We start from the raw sequence: 13,923 nt of genomic DNA, 5'->3' as shown, positions 1-13,923 counted from the left end.
ACACTATCTTAACCAGGAAGACCTTCAACTAGAACAACAAACCATCTTTCCTGCGAAATGAATTCACAGCTAAACTTAAAATTGTATGTTTGATCGTACTGTGTAATAACAGTATAGGTGGTATTAATAAAATACACTATTATTTAAAAACACCTGTGTACATTGCTTTGGTAAAAGCTACGTTAATTAGTAATCTGGGAATGCCATGTCAGTATTGAAGCCTTAATAGTTACTTAAAAACTGAAGTGTGAACCTGGATTGGACCGGTGTTCCTGGAAAGGGCAGGAAGATTGTAGTAATTTAGTCATCAGTAATAAATTATTAATCTGTGAGTATTGTTCAACCTCTGCTACTAAATTTACTTTGAAATGCCACGCCAGTGCGGTAGACTTAATAGCAACTTAAAAATAAAGGGATTGACCTGAAAATGAGCTGGTGTCTGTGGAAAGGGAGAGAAGATTGATTTTAAAGTGTGATCCCCTTAGGTGGGTTATAGTCAGTGTCACCTGTAGCCTTAGGAGACCAGATTATTCTTGCCTGCAAGAGCTGCAGATGCAGCCAGTTGGTGCTACCAACTCTATAGAGTAAGATAGGTTTCTCCCTCTCAGATTACCCACTTTACCTGTAAACCTGTTATTATAACAATGATTTGTCTTCATTAGAAGCTCTGCCATAGGGCTCCCCTTATCGGCCAGCAGAGCAGGCTGATTTCCTATCAGAGGTGGAGACAGGGCAAAGAGCAGCCATGCAACCAGCGGTGGGGAGGAAGGGCAACCAGCCGAGAGGGAACCTCATGCAGCAGCAACTGGAGCCAAAACATCCCGGGAATGCTGTGAGAGGTTGTTTTTTGTTGTTGGTTGGTTAGTTCGTGGTTTTTTTTTTTTTTTAGGGTCTTTTCTTGAATACAGGAAGAACTACTTTGAAGCAAAGTGCACAGAAAGGGGATACAGGCTGAGAATTCAGGGAGATGCCAGCAAGAAGCACTAAGAGTGAACTTACAGGAAATGGTGTGAAAGACGGTCTAAAGCATGGAAAGAAATACACACACGAGCAGCGCCTGGCTCTTCAAAGAGCTATTTCATTTAAAAGAAGTAAAACCTTTTTGCAAGAATCTTTAGACTCAGAAACAGGAGGATGCACAAGCTGCGCAGTCACAAAGGGTACAAGAGCAGGAGAAACTTCAGAAGGCAGCTATGCTTAGTGCCTGAAACATCATCTTGACTATGAATGGGAAACCTCATCGCTAGAAGTGAGCCACTGATTCACAAAGCAACGCAGCACCAAGAGGCAGCAGGAGAGGTTTTGAAGCACAAACCCCATTGTGCTGAACACAGCATCTCGTGGTCGGCTCAGAGTTAGAGGATTGTTCCAGCAGAGAATATTGATAGACTCAGAAAGGCAGAACACAGCCTTGAACATGTAAACCATGAAACTGCTTGTGGAAATGGAGGAGCAATGCTAGGATCTGATGTCAGGTTTCTCATAGAGAAGATATACACGGGACATGGGCTCGTAGAAGTATGAGCAAACAAGTCACAAAGTCTCTAAAACAGCAGTCCAGGTCCAGGATGAATATCCTCTGCCAGTCCATCCCTCTAACTGAGTAACACCTGAGGGTAAAAACAGGGAATTCATACAAACACTATGAAAAATGAAGCAGAAAATGTTCTGTGACACCACATGAGCTGAGATTTTGGCACACGCAGAATCATGTGCATGCTTGCAAGGATAAACCATAGGCTCACAAAAGCATTGGGTACTTGTGGAGGTGTTCTTGATTCCTTTCAGGTGATTATTAAATCCAAGCAAGCCTACGTGGCCCTTCCACATTTACAGAAGACTCTTTGCCACATTAAAACACTCTGTCTTGAAACAGCCCTAGCTCACATCAGGCTGCTAGCCCAGCCCTGATACAGTGACAAATACAGGTTCTTCTCCCTACACTAGTTTCTTCCTCCTCAAATATTTTCTCATCCACTGTTCCAAAAAATAATGCACTTAACAGTTCGGGTCATCGCCTCCTTCACCACCACCAGCACCACTGGCTAGGAGAGCTTCTGGTGACTTTTGGCCAGAGCCATTGGGACAATGCTGCAGCGCTGGGGGTCAGCAGAGGAGTGGGGAAACCCACCCACAGTAGAGCAAGCCTCCCACATGGATGCTCACAGTGATGAAGAGCAGCTTGTGCATTATATCACAGCTATCTCCTCCCTGTCACTGAGAAGCAACTGCATCACGAAGCACCACTTTGCAGCAGCATCCTTCAGGGAGATGTGTTGCACTGGATCCAGGTCACTTCTGGCCTTTGAGGGACGCCTGCTCTGTACTGGGATATGGCAGCATCCAAACGCAGGCGCTGGCAGCTCTTCACAGCAGTGCCTTTTCCAGCAGCTGTGAAACACGGCTGAGATGCTGCTGCTCGCTGTGCTCCAGACATGGTTTATTGTGACACGGCAGCCGGAAAAGATGGGCTACCGGGCAACGGGACAGCCAAGAGGACAGATGGATCCTGGGGAACACAGGTTTCCTGGCATCAAGCATCCTTGTCCTGCACTGAGGAGAGCTGTGCAAAGCTTTCTGACTACATGGATGGGCTGAGAACCTCCTCTCTAAGCAGAAAAGAAACATGTAAAGGGGGGAAGCATCCTAAAACAAACTTGCATACACCAGTGAGCAGTAACACCGTGGTGCCCAGGCTTGTGCACAGGTGTCTACGCTCACATCTCCTGCCTCCCTCCACTCACATCCAGCCCCCAGGGGAGATGTTCTCCTCCATCTCCCATGCACATCCCACCTCCTCTGTCAGCTTTTCCTGGCTCCCAAGATGATGGATATTAAGGGTTACGCTTTATGGAGGCTTCCTCAGATGCTGTCAGACACAAACAGGGCATTCATGGCCGCCTGCTCCCATTCAGCTCTGTCTGACAGCGGGATTTTGGCACTTTGTCACTCGTCTCTGCAGCCCCATGGGAGCACGCTCCGTCCTGCCCTGGGAAACATCCTCTGGGGTTTGGTTCCTTGCGTTGTCCCAGCAAAGAGAAAGTGGCCTCTGGAAACGATGTGTGTCAGTGCCAGGGTATTATGGCCCTTGTACTCGCCGTGAAGTAAACATTGAGGTGGAAGAGTAAGTAAATCATCACGGACTGGAGAGAAGAATAATCCTTTGTGAGCATTTCCACAAGAGGTTATTGAAACATCAAGCAGACACCATCAGAGCGACTCAATAAGCTTCAAAATACTCCTGGGAAGTATCCAAGAAAAGTTAAATATACACTGGGTCGCTTTATTCGCATCTTGGGTGGGAAGGAGCAGCTACTTGGCCGTGCACAGCAATAGTAACACCAGCAGTTAGGCACAGGAAGTCAAGAAGAATACCACAGACATTTTAAATGTGAACAGATAAGTTAGCCACTCTGAAAGCACCTTACCTGAATCGGGCTGTTACTGGTGCATAGGGGACAATGTCGCCTTAGGGAGTAGCAGGCTACGTCCCTTCTTTCTCCAGAGACAAATGTCCCACATCCTCCTGAAGCTTCCCCTGGGAAGGAAAAGACATTTACTGGGACGTCGGCTCAAGGGAAAGCCTCCAAACACACGGGGTGAGGGGCAGGAACCAAGAACTGCAGTGTAATTTTAATGCAATTATCAATTCGTTAATGCAACTGCAGGAGAGATTTCAGACCTTTAATCACGTAGATCAATCGCGATTAGTAACGATTTGTCGCAGTGGTTTGCGGTGTATTTTCTTATAATTCGGTTTAAATACAAATCTGCCTTGACAGTTACTGGATAAAGCAGATAGCCTGTAAGAATTGTTCCTACGGGAGCAAAAATCTGGATATTGTAACATTAATTTCCATCGTAAGATGATTTTTAAATAAATCAAAACAATTGTTCTCACTCAGGTCCTTGCACTGAAGTGGTAGCTGCTTCTTGCCCAGCCACTGAAAAACCCTAGCCCCATTTTTTAAAACAGCCTACTGGGACAATAAAATTGCTACACAAGCTTTAAAGGAGCGAGTGGCGACCAGCTTGTCATAACGCGACACTCATAACACCTTCAGGGAGCAGAACAAACGGTTAAAAGGAAAGTTAGCTGACTCATTCCGCGAGTAGCTGGTGTCAGTCGTAGCAGCTTGGAAGTTAACAGATAAAAATGTTATCACGGGCGGCAGTAATATAGCCCTAACGACGACACAGGCTTGTGTGTATAAAAGAAACCCAATTAACTGCCTTAAATACGTGTGCGATTTGTATTTGGTAGTGATATTCCAGCAGTGTACTGGAGGCCAATTGACAGCTTCTTTAGAAGAAGCCTTGCGTTTCCATGCCTTCCGCAGGAGAATAATTTTATTTGAAGATATACAGAGACTTCAAAGCACTGCTCCCTTCTGGTAAGTAGGCCAAATTTTGTATTCAGTCACACTGGTGGTATAAATCGAGTTTACAGTAACTCCATTGACTTCATCAGCATAATTAACCGCTGGAACAACTTACCAGCGATGCCGTACACTCTCCATCGCTGGAAATTATTAAGTCCCAAATGTCTGGCTTGCTCGTTTGTTTTTCTGGAGGAAAAAAAAATAATAAAAAACTATGTTCTAGTTGAAACTAATAAGCCAACTGGCTTGTGCTGCACATGATATCAGACGAGTGGGTTGTGTTGCCACACTTTGACTTCACAAGTCATGAGCAAAAGGTCTTGGTCGACGCAAGAGCTCTGCGGTGGCACGGCATGGTGTGGACAGCCTTACCCCCAGCAAAAGCACCTTCCCACACTGTCGCTAAATCCACTCAGGACCGTGTTAGCAGAGGGTGAAGCAGGTCCGTCCCATAGACAAGCCCTCGGCAGGGACCTTTGAACCAACCTGAGTTAGTCTGAGATGGCCTGGACTCAAAGCATTAGCTCTGCTCCTGCTAAAAGCCAAAACATGCAACCTGATACTCACAGTTCATTTGTCACAATCAGAAGGAAGAAAAAAAAAAAAAAAAGTTGTTTGAGTGTCTTCCTGCAAGTTTCTAGGCAATTATTCACATACGTCACATGAATTATCAGATACCATGGGCTATTTGTTGATTTGTTATATTTGGCTTCTGTGCAGTAAAAATCATATGTCACCATTTGTGGGGGTGAGTACGCCTCTCAAATGGTTCAGGAAGGTGTAATGTCTTTCCACAGGCCAATTAAAATACGCAACTGCTGCAAAGACTGTCTGAAGGGAGCCACAGAAACTATTCAAATTAGCAGCTGCTCTATATGGCCCAACTGCGAGAATCGGAGTAAGGAAAGGCATGTTAAGAGCAACATTTAATTTTTATCAGAGTCATTTCGTCCTGGGCAGCGTCACCCTGCCGGAGCAGGCTATGCATGTTACATCCCACACCAGTTACACCAGACCCCAGCAAATTATGAGGGTTGTGCTCATAATAGGATAGGTTTGGAGCCAAAAGACCAAGCTAAAGGCTTGTTGCAGGCTCCCAAAACCCTGAGCTTCTCTTCTTTAAGGAGAAAACTTGCTGTGGAATTTTAATTTCTTCCCATGTTTCACATTAGATGCCTGATTTTGCCTCCTCTTCCAGCAGTAACAACCCCGCCAGTCTTGGGTACATGGCGTTGGCACAAAAAGGGAAACAAGCAGAGCCGGGCAGAACTGCAGCCCACACACAGGTCAGGTTGGTCCCTTGAGGAGCCCGGTGCTCTTACAGTACCTGCAGCCTTCCCACACACCATGGGCAGAAGCCATGGCGATAGCCCCACAGCTGCACCCAGACCTGCCTCCATAGGTCACCTCCTCCACAACCAGCATCTCCTGCCGAGGGGTGGGTCTTGGGGTAAGGCTGTTTGCCCTGAGGCATTTGCCCTGCTCCAAGCACATACCCCTGGAGCTTCTGTCACCGACAAATTAATAATTTTAGTTGTTGGGGCTTTTTTTGTTGTTGGTGGTGGTTTTTTAAGATTTGGCAAGGATTAATCCAATCTCACCTCCATCTCTGTCCTGCTCTCCCCTTCCCTGTCTTTTTAACAGCCACATTCAGTTCTCATTCAGCTCAGGTGTGGAGGAAATCTCAGTGCCTGACAAAATGAGAATGGTAGAATTATGGGGGGGGGGGGGGGGGGGGGGAAAAAAAAGCAGGAATTCCCCTTCTATGTATTTATTTTTTAAACAACTTCACGCCATTTTTTTCCCAAAGCAGTGGTTCAAGTGGCCTTCTCCGGCCACTCAACTAAATGTTATAAGCAGCACCCAGCAGCACCCGTGACAACCACCACAGATGGGACTGATTTTTCTCTGGGTTGCCTTCTTGGTTTGCCCTGTATGACTGAATAACCAAGTCTTCTCCAAGTAGGGGAGCCACACTGCAGACTGCTGCTCTTGTGTGCCAATTTCAGGTTTTAGTGGATCCCAGCGTGGTCATCAGCAGGGACCTCCCATGCCACGAGCTTCTCCTTTCTTCCTTTCCACATCCTCCTTTCTCCTCCTCCTCCCGGCTACAAGGCAGTGGAAAGTAAATGCTGCTTCTCTTTCCCATCACGGCCAGGAGAGGAGGGGAGCGGGTTTTCCCTTCCCCATTTCCACGTGGTGGTGAGAGCTGATTAACAGGGCTTTCCCCAGGGAAGAGGGAAGAGCAAGTGGGAAAGTACTGGTGCTCACCCCGCTGCTGCTGCTGAGTCTTGAGGCACGGGACTGGACCCTGGTGCAGAGCACAGACATTCATGCGGCCCCCTGACCAAGCACTGCTCCAGCTTTGGTACCTACAGAGCAGTACCTGGGACTGTCCCACCGTTCCCATCCCCAAAACGTGGACTCATGTGCCCTCAAATAGCCTCCAAAACTGCAGCTGCATCAACTGTAGCTGGAAGAGTCTTCAGGTGACCACTGATCCATCTCCAAGTTGGCCATCCTTTCCTCACCTGTCATTTCTTTGGTGTCAAACTCCTCCGTTGCCATGACTGCTGCCACCACAGCCTGCTGAGACAAGAGGCACACAGCAGGGCCAAGCATGGGGAATGGAAATGTCCAGCATGGAGAGAAGCTGCAAGCCAGAGCATCCCAGGGATGGAGTTTTGGCTTGCTCCCATCACCAAAACAGCTCCTGAATGAGTCCCAGAGGTGGTCCAGGGAGAGATGCAGACCCCTTCATGACCCAGCATGGTTTAAGTATTCAAGGGCTGGTGATGGCACTGGTGAAAGCTGTCTGCTTGCCCCACGTGCATCTAATTAATTGCCCATTTGGGGGAAGCATTGCAGAAGGAGAAGCGAAAAGGAACAAGCCATTGCCAACAGCTGGGGTGAATCAAAATGAGCCTCACACAGCCTGTTTCAGACTCCAAGTGATGCTACTGCTGAGAGAAACCCAATTTCCTTTTAAAATCTTCTGAAAAGACAGGGCTGGGACTCAAGGATCTGCATCCACACACCCAAACCCACCCAATGGTACCCAGTGCCAGACCCAAACATGTCCCTTTAACAGGTCACTGACTTTTTAATGAAAACTTTTCAAGGGTTCAAGGCTCAGGGCTTTGCATTTGTCCTGGATTTCAGCTCACATTGTCCCCGCTCCCTATCTCACCAACGGTTTTCAATGCAGAAAATGAACAACTGCGCAGCCCAGCCCAGGCAGAGGCTTCAGAAAGCTTGCTGTCTGCAGCCCAAAATTTTGTGATGGCAAAACGTTGGGGCTCGGTATTTTAGCTACAGTTTTAGTCAGTCCTATTATCATTGCACTGCAGAAAAACTGCCTCGAGCGGCAGTTACACCAAAACCAAACCCCTGCGTTACACAGTATGCATGTACCAGAGGATCGACACCGTGTGGAGCCGGCTCACGCCCTCCAACACTCCTCCTTGTTGCATGCACAGCCATGAGATGCCCCAGACAAATCAGCCACTGCAGACACCCCAGGTCTCCTGTAAAGACATTTCCTCTGGCCATGGTGAGCTTCATGTGAGGCAAGACACGAGCAAAGTCTCCTTCCTTCAGCAGGAGCCCAGCAGCAGGGGTGACTCATGTCTGAAATCCCCAGCGTGGGCGTTGGTCTTTTTTCACACTGGGATTGATGTCGGGACCAACAATGGCAATGACAAAGCTCCTGTAAAAGTCAACCAACAGAGTCAGGCCTCAGATGCCACCTCCATGACTTCTCTAAGTGAGTAGTAGGACTCAGTAGAGTTGAACCCTGTAGGAGCAGAGAAGGCACACCAGGCACCTGGAAAGACCACTGAGCTATTCTTGCAACACAAGGTCTTCAAAAATTACTAGATAAGGAAAGTAGCCTGGCTTCATTTGTTAACAACTTTCACACTTGCAAATGTTCCTCAAATTAGGTTCTTTCCTCTAAGTAGGGTGAGGACATGAGCTGATCAACCTCCAAAGTAGCATCCAGAGCTTGCAAATCACTTCTAAGACATCTGCAGGAGTCTCTCACTAAGAAGTAGGAGATGATTTGAAACCAGGAGATGGGGAGGTGGACTTTGGGTAGGACCTCTGCCTCCTGAAGCATGACAGGAGACCTCTCGCACCTCTGCTGCATCCCAGTGGGATGTGGGGCAGCCCAGCCACCCACACCAATGCTCTAGCTTATGCCTTGGGTGGCTTTGGGCAGCCTTTATCCTTCTGGTTAGTAAATCACACAGCTTGTGACAACAACAGAACCAATTCCATCATGCACCTGGCAGCCGCTTTGGCTTTCAGAGCCATTGGAAACCCTAATTTACACCCTCACAAGGCAGATCCTGGCACAGTATCCGGGTCTGGATAGTGCTGCTGGGCATCAATGCCAATCTGATTTAGCACTGCCACCCTCCGGCCTGCGTATCATGTGACTGTCCTAAAACAACCCCATAAAAAAAATTTGCAATATCAAGTTCCACACAGGAGGAAAAAAAATTAACATCCAATAATTTAATCAGAGCGATGTTTCATTGACTTTTTGAACAAAAACCATCTACTGATCACATTGAAACCAATGCTGCTATGATGTTCATTTACAGCTTAAAATTGGGATAAACTAGAAGTATTTGTTCCTTCTGTTTTTCTCCTTTTTGTCTGATCACTTGTGAGAAACGTGCATGACCAGATTTCCAGAAACAATTTTGTGTTCCCTGATATCTTGTGGATATCATATCTAATGTACACAGACTGGAATAACCCTGGTCCAAGAGACTCGGAGGTTTTTATGACCAGCTTTTGGTATGTGCCTACAGCTCCGTTTTTCTCCCTGGAGAGCACCCAGCAAACATTCCCTCTCCAGGAAGGCTTAGAGTGAGTTCACAGTAAAATCTTCATATATGCAAAACAGTAATTTTCCTGAGCAGTCCTTGATTTCAGGGGCTAATCACCAAGCTGAGGAGCAAGCTCACAGCTTTGCCCTGAAATCAGGGCAGCTGTTTTGTTTGGACCTTTTCCCTCATACAGTGAGTGGAGTATCAAGATTCATCTTATTAAAAATCAGCTCCAAAGATAAGATTACCTTAGTGGTGGGAACCACTGGGCTTTGCAGAGCATCCCCCATCCCAGGAGCACATCTCGGTTGATCTCCCCAAAATCCCACCGGGTGAACTTGTGTATAATGTGTAGAGGGGAGGGGAAGTTTGCACCCCCATCTCTAGCTGAGCTGCTCCATACAAATGCTGGGGAGCAGGGGGGCAAATTTTGGTGGGCTAACACTTCACTGGCTATCGGTGCCGGACCCCGTGAGGAATACAGGGCACCGCTGTTACCACAGGTTTTCCACCCCAGCTGCAAGGCCGGCCTGGGAACGGCGCTGCTCTCCCTCCCCCTGCCTCCCCACTTCCCCAGCGAAATCCGAAAGGCGGCTATTTCTGCCACCGCTGACAAATACTGTCACCTCTCGCTGCCTCCCCTCCCTCGTGGGTGACAGGGTGCAGCGCCGGGGACCGTAAATGAATCATCGCCGCCCGGCCGCTGCTGCTGCTGCTTTCGGGACTGGGGGCGGGCGGCAGCAGGGCCGCCCACGGCCGAGCAGTTGGGTTTGAGCGGCCCTAAGGCCGCAAGGGATGTGAGGAAGGACAGGGCCTGGTTCCCTGGCAGTGTCCCACCTCGTCCCTGTCATCGTAAGGGGGCTTTTTGTACCTAAGGAAACCAAGCAGGTGTTTGGCTACCGCACAGTTAAGCTTCCCCAAACAAGTGCCTTGACCCGATTGCCCTCAGAGCCTTCCCTCCACCCAGGCTGGCCCTGCCGCATTTTGTTCAGGCTTCCAACTTTACTTCAGACACAAAATAGAGCACTTTATTGCTCAAGCGACACCTACGAGACTCCTCCCCCGCTCAGATTGCCTGATGCAGTCCGGGCACCTTTGACTTTACCAAAGTTTTACCCTTTTTTGCAGAGCCCCGCTCTCATTTCGGGGTGCCACGCGCACCTCTCCCGGTACGCCAGCGCACGCCACCTCACTCCTCCACAGGCAATGCATTCCCGAGCACAATCAAGCCGATTGTGCTGCTCTAAAACAAGTTTTGGCTTCAGTCTGCCGGGGGAACAGCACAAGGATTTGCTATCTAATCCAATAAATCTACACTGACATCTTGTGGAGATCACGAGACCAGAATGCCTGTAGCCACCGAGAACTGTGGTGAGATTTACAGCCTCGTCACGTCCTGCAGGACACAGCAGGCTTTGAGGGACCTGTGTCCCTCACACCACTGCGCTGGGCACCCTGGTCTCACCTCACGGCCTTCCCAGAGGACCTTCAGGCCTGGAGGACGTCCATCAGCAGGCCCTTCAACCTCAGAAGTCATCGCGCTCTGTCCACAAACAGTCAGGAAGAAGAGTTAAGCCAACTAAACTCACAATCCCAGCTAAAATGAAGCTATTTACTTTTAAATCATTACTGATAGCAATGGTGTGGCCCCTCTTTCATAAATGCCATGATGCTTCAGGCTTCACATCAAAGCACAAGCTCCCGAGGAGGAGCTATTTTCATGCTGGAATTTTGTTATCTCTGTAAGCACTGGAAAAAAATGGACCTGAGTAGCACTCCAGGACTCCTTTAACACTCCTATTCATCAAAAAAATATATGGTTTAAGCAACTAAAACATACTGCATGCAGTTTGGGAACATGTTCAAGATTTTCCTCCATACACACCCCATTCATTTTAGCTCCTCTGCCAGGGTCAGAAGGGTTAAATTAAGTCACCTTCATTATAAGAAACCAGTTATAAGAAATTAATTGTTACTTCCAGTGCTCAGGGAAGCGTTCATCCTTGTATCCAAGGAGCATGAAGCAGCATCAGTGCTGCGGTATGACCGGTTGGTAGGGGTTAACACCAGACTAAGACTTCCAACCAAGCATCATTCCTCCAGCTTCCTCCTAACACCACACTGGGGAATAATTGTTCATGCTCACTCTGTAAGTGGTTTAAAAAAAAAAAAAAAAAAAAGAAAAGAAACTGCTTCACATCTGGTTTCTAACAAACCATTCATATCGAATAGGCTTGAAAAGACAGAGGGTGCCAACAAGGGTTGGGTTGGTATATGAGCCAAGTGGGTGGCATCTACACCCCCCTGGCACCCCTTGTGTTAACACAGCATTCAGCCCTTCGTGGGTCTTTCATCCTTTCCCTTTGGGCAAGGAACCAGCCCTGAGAAGCCTGTTTTTTCCCAGCCCAACGTCTCACAGGTGAAGTGGCCAGGCTCACACGTACCGTAAGCAGACGGATGTCTCCAGGATCACGAGCGCCTGGCAGAGCGAGGGTGCTGAGAGCAAGGGGTGCCTCAAATGTGATAGCATGCGTTTGTGCCCTGAAGACAGCACTGCGCCACTGCAACCCGGTCTGAGGCTCTGAACAAAGCAAGGCTTGTCAGGAGAAGGAGTGCCTGATATTCCTGGGAAAACGAAGCAAACAAACCAAAAACCACCACGGAGTATCTACTTGGTATGCTACCCCAAAACCAGAGCAGCAAACTTCATCCACCTGAGTACGAGCTAAAAAAACAGCTAACCCTAAGTTGCAACCACGTGCTTTGAGTTTAAGCTCATTACAATAATCAATTAGGTCACTGAGGGGGCAGGATCAGCACTTGGAAAACAGAGATAAAGAAGTTGAATGGCAAAAATAGGGTGGTAATACATCCTATGCCTTGAACTGCTTCATTACACCTTCAGTCCACGGTTTAGTTTTTGATTTGTTTTCTTCCGGTATCTACACTGAAATAGAGAAGGGAACGACCACACAACCCAGAATAATTACACCACCCTGCCACCACACCTCATTTTCTGGCCAAAGGCAAGCTCACCAGACCCAATGTCTGTGTGGGTTTGGTTTGGGGCTGAGAACAGGCACAGAGGGGAACAAGCTGTCATGTTTCCAACACACACAATTTTCATGATCCACTCTGCTCAGCCAGGCACTGCATCTCAGCTAGCACCTGAGATCCTCAGCTTGCCTCTGGTCACAACTCTACTGACACCTGGCACATAATGGCCAGCATCTGCATTTCATCTGAGACGGGCAGAAACCCTCTGAAACTGCACTAGAAAACCCCACTACACCACTGTACCTCTGGTACAACTTTGTCGTGGCTCAGCCAGCCCTACTCAACCAGAGGCTCTCCTTGTACTACGTACCCATTGCAGCTATAGCTCTGTATGGTCTATCACAGAGGTATGGCATTAGCAGTGCATTAACAAGACCTCAGCTTCATGCAGTAAGAAGGAAGTCTGACTGCAGTACATAACAAATGCTGTTTTGTGTTGGACAGATCCTAATGCTGAATCCATTAAGTTATACGTAACACCACCCAGCCACTCAAAGGAGGAAAAAAACAGCCACCGTAAGAAATCCCCAAATGACTACTATACTGAGGGAATCCACAGCTCCGGCACCAGCTTTATTCTGAACACACCAGCAGCCAGCTTTTCTCCTTTGGGCTGTGAAAGAAAAAATGGTAACTTTTATGCTGGCTTCTAAGTGACAAATCTGTAAGCAATGCTTTAGAATTCCTACAAACCTACCACTTTGGGACTGTCAAGAAGTGCATACTTTCCCCTCCCCCATCCCCAAAAGAAGAAAAATAAATAAATAAATAGAAGCACTGCCACTTAGGCTCTGCTAACATGCTTTGAACAGCCCCAATAAGCATACGTACATCCATACAGCTAGGTCTGATTATTCAAATCCTGTTGCCTAGTATTAACTCCCAAATCTATATTTAAGCACCTAAGTAGGAATTACTACAGCTTTCCAAAGATCCTAAGCACCAAGAGCTCTTGTTAAGAGCTTGTCGAAGTAGTGACCTAACGAATCAGTTTAAACCGTAACATTCACCTTGCTCCCAGTGCTGCAAAATTCAGTACTTTCACACACAGCTAAAGCTCCCAAACCTCTTCCGATGAGGGCACAACTTGTGAGGGTGCCCTGTCTTTTGTACCAAACCCTGGTTTGATGCAAAGAAAATACACAGATGGGCTATTTCTAAAAGCCTGTGGTGAATTTAGTGACTGTGCCTTGGTTTTAGAAAGACTTGCAGTACAGCAGCATGCAGGCTTTCTGGGTCTCTTCAGGCAGCTCCCAGCATCGTTAGCATGTAGGAAGAATGGTATTTATTAAGTAAAATGTAACTGGGCATTGAACTGAAAATTAAAACTGTTCTAGGGCTGAATGGAGATACTTTGATATAATTCTTGCTTTCTCTATTCCAAAGCCAGGAAGTCTCTGAAGATTTCCACAGAAATTTGAACCTTGCTGCTCTTAGAGTTAAAAAAAAAAAAAAAAAAAAAAAAAAAAATCAAAGAGCTGCTTCTCCCTTCCACGACCCAAGTCTTATCCTTTTCCAGACAGGCAAACTCATGTCCTACAGCTTAGCATAACACGGCAACAATACTCTAAGTCATAGAAAAAGGAAAGCTTTTACTTTTTTGCCTTTTTTTTTTTTTTTTTTTTTTTTTTTACTTTGGTGCA

General features: G+C 47.3%; 1 long non-coding RNA gene across 1 annotated transcript; it reads right to left on the bottom strand.

Moving 5' to 3' along the window:
* Positions 1-880: 880 nt before the first annotated feature.
* LOC125183281 (uncharacterized) lies at positions 881-13,716 on the bottom strand. Its single transcript, XR_010828289.1, has 4 exons — positions 11,668-13,716; positions 4,498-4,568; positions 3,429-3,538; positions 881-3,143 (listed from the first exon to the last, which is right to left on the bottom strand). It is a non-coding gene; the product is annotated as an uncharacterized lncRNA (long non-coding RNA).
* Positions 13,717-13,923: the final 207 nt, after the last annotated feature.

The sequence above is a fragment of the Anser cygnoides genome, chromosome 1 (assembly GCF_040182565.1).
Source record: "Anser cygnoides isolate HZ-2024a breed goose chromosome 1, Taihu_goose_T2T_genome, whole genome shotgun sequence".
NCBI classification, from domain to species: domain Eukaryota; kingdom Metazoa; phylum Chordata; class Aves; order Anseriformes; family Anatidae; genus Anser; species Anser cygnoides.
The sequence above is the reverse complement of the archived record's forward strand: the minus strand, read 5'-3'. Positions and strand labels throughout refer to the sequence as shown.